The sequence below is a fragment of the Terrapene carolina genome, unplaced genomic scaffold (assembly GCF_002925995.2).
Source record: "Terrapene carolina triunguis isolate 2854851 unplaced genomic scaffold, T_m_triunguis-2.0 Scaffold34694, whole genome shotgun sequence".
Lineage (NCBI taxonomy): Eukaryota > Metazoa > Chordata > Testudines > Emydidae > Terrapene > Terrapene triunguis.
Window position 1 is genome coordinate 1 of NW_020699045.1, and position 5,614 is coordinate 5,614.

Consider the following 5,614-nt stretch of genomic DNA (forward strand, 5'->3'; position numbering starts at 1 on the left):
TCCCTGGGGTAAGCCCCCTGGGGGGAAGCATGGCGACAGGTCAACCTTGTCTCTTCACTCAGACCTAGGGTTTTAAGAGCGGCTCGTGATTTGGGGGCCACGATTTTTGGAGACCCGACTGAAAAGAACTGAAAGGGGTCAGATCTTTGGGGAGGGGGGGGAGTGCTCTGAAGGTGTCTCAAGTTACACTGCTAAAAATCGCTCGTGACTTCTGAAAATTTAGTCCTAAGGAAATGAAACATGTCTGTATTTTAACTTCAAAAAGAAACAAAGGAAAGTTTTTGCCCAACTCTTGCCCCAGCCTGTAAAGGTCTTTGCTTGTTTACAAGGGTTCCTGCTCTCTGGATACCCATCCCTATCCTGTGGTGGCTCAGGGGAGTCTCCATAGATGACCCCAATCACCTTGGAACAAGGGAGCCAGGGCAGGCATTTCTCTATTGATGTTGAGATTCTTGTGGAATTTTCTTCCTGTCCCCCAGGTGAAGATGACATTTCTGCTGATCACCGTGACTTACCTTTGCGCTCACACATTGATGGACACCCCTCAGGTAACTCAATCTATGCTGTAAGGTTGGTAAGACCCAATGCTGTCTAGTTATGTATCTTAGAGCTTTGTGCTGACCCTAGTACCTGACAACTTTCCATCTAAAAGAACTTGGCAATGGTGAGGTCCCTTGGGGGACTTCCTGGAGTCTCTGGCTCCTCTCTCTTCTGGGGTTATAGAAATCTCTGGTGGGAGCAGGGTTTTCTCTTGGTTTATTTGTGGGGGGAGCACTGGAGGAGGTAGAAGGGGTTGGCTGACGCTATGACGGTTGTCCTGGGTTTGGTGGAGAAGTTCTGTCCAAGAGGAAGGTATGTCTGGGTTTCCTAACGGTGGTCAGGCCTGGATTAGTCTAGCCTCCTCTGGAAGCTCACTGCAGAGCAGATGCCCTCACCTGGGAAATGCTTTGTACCAGGGCTTAAATTTAGCTGGAGCTGTCCGGGCTGGAGCTCTGGTCAATATTTTCAACCCCGTAGGAGCCTCGGCATGCCCCATGGAGCTGAAATGCTGAGTGTCCCCCACCCCTGTGGGGCTAAAGTCCCAGCACCCCACCACCACCACAGGGCTGAAGCCTCAAACCCCGGTGACCCCCCCCCACACACACTGTGGGGCTAAAGTCCCAGTGCCCCACCACCACACGGCTTAAGCCTTGAGTCCTGGCGCCCCCCTCTAGGGCCCCGAGACCCCCCACCCCGCAGCTGAAGCCTGGAGTCCCAAATGGGGATAGGGCATGGGGGGATCCAGGAAAGTCTCTGAGAATTTAAGCTCTTCTTTGTGCCCGGATTTCATGCACTTTGTATACTGCTGCGACTACTGAATCTCTTAACAACAATACTATGTGTGTGGCGGGGGTGGGGAGGTTAAGGGGGACACACGCTCTCTCTAGCCTTGTTTTTTCAGAATTTCCCAAGTATAAACAAGGCTAATGAGTAGGGCCCTACCAAATTCACAGTCCATTTTGGTCAATTTCACGGTCCTAGAATTTTAAAAATCGTAAATTTCATGATATCAGCTATTTAAATCTGAAATGTCATGGTGTTGTAATTGTCGGGGTCCTGACCCATAAAGGAGTTGTGGGGGGGTTTGCAAGGTTATTATAGGGGGGGTGGCGGTACTGCTACCCTTACTTCTGTGCTGCTGCTGGCAGCGGTGCTGCCTTCAGAGCTGGGCAGCCGGAGAGTGGTGGCTGCTGGCCGCGAGCCCAGCTCTGGAGGCAACGCTGCCACCAGCAGCAGCGCAGAAGTAAGGGTGGCATTGTATGGTATTGCCACCCTTACTTCTGCACTGCTGTCTGCAGAGCTGGGCTGTTGGTCAGCAGCCGCCACTCTCCAGCCACCCAGCTCTGAAGGCAGCAGCACAGATGTAAGGGTGGCCTGGTATGGTATTGCCACCCTTACTTCTGCACTGTTGCTGGCGGGGTGCTGCCTTCAGAGCTGGGTGCCCGGCTAACAGCCGCCGCTCTCTGGCCGCCCAGTCTGAAGGCAGCACAGAAGTAAGGGTGGCAATACTGCGACCTCCTTAAAATAACCTTGTGACCCCTGCAACTCCCTTTTAGGTCAGAACCCCCAATTTGAGAAATACTAGTCTCCCCTGTGAAATCTGTATGGCATAGAATAAAAGCACAGAAAAGATCAGATTTCACAGGGGGAGACCAGATTTCACAGTCCGTGACGCGTTTTTCATGGTTGTGAAGTTGGTAGGATCCTACTTATGAGTTTGTTTGGTAAGGGGCTCTCTCTCTCTCTCTCTCAAGCCTTGTTTATACCAGGGAAATACAGAAAAAATGTCCCATGGTGGCTGGCCCAGCCCAGTTCCACTAGTGCTAGCCATGATGGGAGCCCAGCAGCCATCCACCCCTTGTGTTTGATATGCTGTGTTGTTCCAGGTGAATTGCCAGCCGGTGCTAGACCTGGCATGCGATGCTTTTGATGACCAGTATATCGGCTGCACAGAGGACATGGAAAATATAATCAAGTCTAAACTGCTGCGGCAAGAGAAGTTAACGCACAAGGTGTTTAGCAAAACATGGGAAGCTGCGGAAAAAAAATGGAATAATAATAAGAAAAACCTCTCTCTGCCTAGAGGGTTTAAGGATGAGAATGGAATAGCAATCCTGGCCTATACCAGAGGAGGTAAGAAACCTTTGTACCAGGAGTTCAACAAAGCTGTGAGAGAGGCTGGTAAATCCCGAGCTTATTATCTCAAACGTTTCCCATTCAAAGCCCTTCATTTTTACTTGACCAGAGCATTGCAGCTCCTGAAGAGAGACTGTGCTGAGATGTACGAGACGGAGGTGTACCGGGGAGTCTGTTCTCTCCGCTACCAACCCGGTAAGAGAGGTGGCATGGTCCGATTTGGGACGTTTGCCTCTTCATCTTTAGACTGGAACGTAGCGCACGGATTTGGCTCAGACACATTCTTCACCATCCGGACATGCTTCGGGGTCCCCATCGCAGACTTCTCTTATATCCCAGAGGAGGAAGAAGTGCTGATTCCAGTCTATGAGAAATTTAGGGTGTGCAACTTCACCCAGGACAACAACAGCAACTTATTTGTCCTCCACAGCACAAACCGGACCTTCAGCCGTTACAACTGCGTCTACATAGAAGGTCAGTAGGAGATTTTGGGTCCAATTCTCCCCACCCTGGGTTGTCACTTCAGTGGTTTCATCTCTTGGGTTATTTTTATCACAAGTCTTATGCTAGTTGGGTTTCTTCTTAAAGCCCCTGCTCCTGGAGTCAGGTCATTATGGGACAATCTCAGGTGGTGCAAAAGGGCTGCGTCCTGGCTGGTGGTGGCCAGCAGAGAATTTCTCTTGCTGGTGTAAAGGCAGCATAAGACGCTGCTGTGTCAACTGCTCCCACCCCACATCTGCTGGGCGGGTGGGGTTTCTGAGGGCAGGGAGGGGGCAGGGGAGAGAAGAACAAGTGTGGGGGGTGATGAATGTCCCTCAGCTGTCACTAAGCCGTCTCCCATTCTGGTGCTAGGCAGGCCGGGAGAGAGGCTGGACATGTTTTAGAATTGATTGGGCAATTCATGAAGGGGCCTTTCTAACTCCAGGAGCCAGGCTGGGAAGAGATTTGTTACTGCCCGGGCAAGAAGAAGAAAATTATGATCCGTATTCTAGTAGAGCATAGAGTGAGATCAGGGGCCGGTTGTGCTGTACAAACACACAGCCTTGCCCTGAAGAGCTCACAGTCTAAATGGACAAAACAGAAAAGAGGTGGGAGAAAGGAAGGATCCTTGCTCCTATTTTACCAATGGGAAATGGAAGCACCGGCTAGATGAAGTGACCTAGCCATGATCTCCCAGGGAGTTCGGTGCAGGGCCAGGGATTAAACCCAGATCTCCTGAGCACCCGCCCATGGTCTTAGCCACATGCCCATTTTTCTGTTCCTCAGCTGGGCTAATGGAGTGTGTCGATGCTGCAGCACGCGGTGACATCTCTCCGACAGGGTTAGATGGGAACCCCTCCGCGTGGCTTTTTCTGCTCTCCCAAAGAGCATTGCGGTTCTCCTCATATACACGGCAGTCATAATCCACTGCCCTCCTACCACACCTTCCTTGCAAGGGTTCAGCGCATCCCGGCAGCACCCCGGGGATGTAGGCAGAACCCCCATTGCACAGGTGGGGGAACTGCAGGTCGCTAATCAATAGCAGAGATGGTGACTCCCAGCCTCATGCCTTCACCACAAACACTAACCCTTCCTCAGCGGGTGGGCTGTTCCTTATACCCCTGCAAAGAGACGTGGGTGCTCCCGGTATCTTTAGCGCGTTGCTCTCCAGCGCCCGGCTTGTTCTAGCTCTTACCTACCGAGTGAACCCCAGTGACCATTTTACTGTGAATGCAACCCGGCCGGCTGGCAGGGGAGCTGCCATTTCTGGGGCGTTCTGTCCCAGGGGGTTTCCAAATGAGGTCGCTAAGCAGGCTGAGTCAGACTGCAATTAACACAGGCCTTCTCTTTGTGTTCCAGGAAAGAAAGGGCGAGGGTGGGCCTAGCGCTCTGAAAGATTTCACGCAGAATCTGACATCCGGAGCACTTCGGGCTGGGCGTGCCGAAGCAGAAACCATGTGAAATGTTTGCTTTGCTCCTTTTCGGTCCCTTGTGCAGCCCACTTGTGTTCCAATATGCTATTAAACAGCCAGGGCTTGATGGGTAGTAAACTGACCTTCCCCAGCTTGGGAACTTGCAGCCTGCCAGTGATTTGTCAACAGATCACCACTAGAGGGCATGGGAAACCTTCCACTGGATTTGCTTGCTGCATTTACAGCCAAAGCCTCCTGCTTTGCAGTATTTACTGTGCGTCCATCTCATGTTATAGTTAACTCTGAACCCCGGCTTTATGTCATCTGGGTTGCAGACATGAGCAGCTGCTGGACTGGTTTTGCTGTGCTGAGCTGATGTTTGATGCCACTTATTTAATAAATTTGCTATAATTAACGAGAAGTAGAGAGTCCCGACACCCCATTTTGTCACAAGTTCTAACTAGGCTGCTATGTCGGTAGCCAGCCTTCCCCCCCACTGTCTTTTGGTGCGGGCCCCAAAAGGGAACTGGTGGGTGGAATAGCCCATCCATCATTGTTTGGTCCGTGAACTAAGCCTAATTTACAACACACCGATTCTGGTTCATCCACGTCCAGTCCCACGCTTTTCTTGTTTACCAGGCATGAGCTTCACATGGCCCTTGAATTACATCAGGAGACCTTTTTGTTTGGACTAATTCGGCGTGTGTCCCTTTGGCACCTTTTCCCATTAACATTTGTTGCTCTCAGTTGTTCTTATGTCTCTTGACCTTTCTCGCAGTTGAGCTCACGGTCTAGGTAAATTTCTAAGCCCAAGTATCACAACATGTATCAATGCAATTTGTTATCAATGCAACAGAGCCCACTCAGAATGACAGGGCCAGATTCTATCGATCGTAAGGTCTCCTCCCGCTGCTCATCACTGTAGTATGTGAGCGCATCCCTCATAAAAGTGAGGTAATAGTGAAGTCCCTAGTGGCTTTCATGGAGGCTCTGTCTCTTCTCCATCTGCTGCTCTAGCTCACACCTCACAGATTTGAAGGCCAGAA

At 51.0% G+C, this 5,614-nt stretch overlaps 1 pseudogene; it reads left to right on the forward strand.

Annotated features, from left to right (window-relative positions):
• Positions 1 to 388: 388 nt before the first annotated feature.
• Positions 389 to 4,541, forward strand: LOC112115692 (annotated as a pseudogene).
• The last annotated feature ends 1,073 nt before the right edge of the window (positions 4,542 to 5,614 follow it).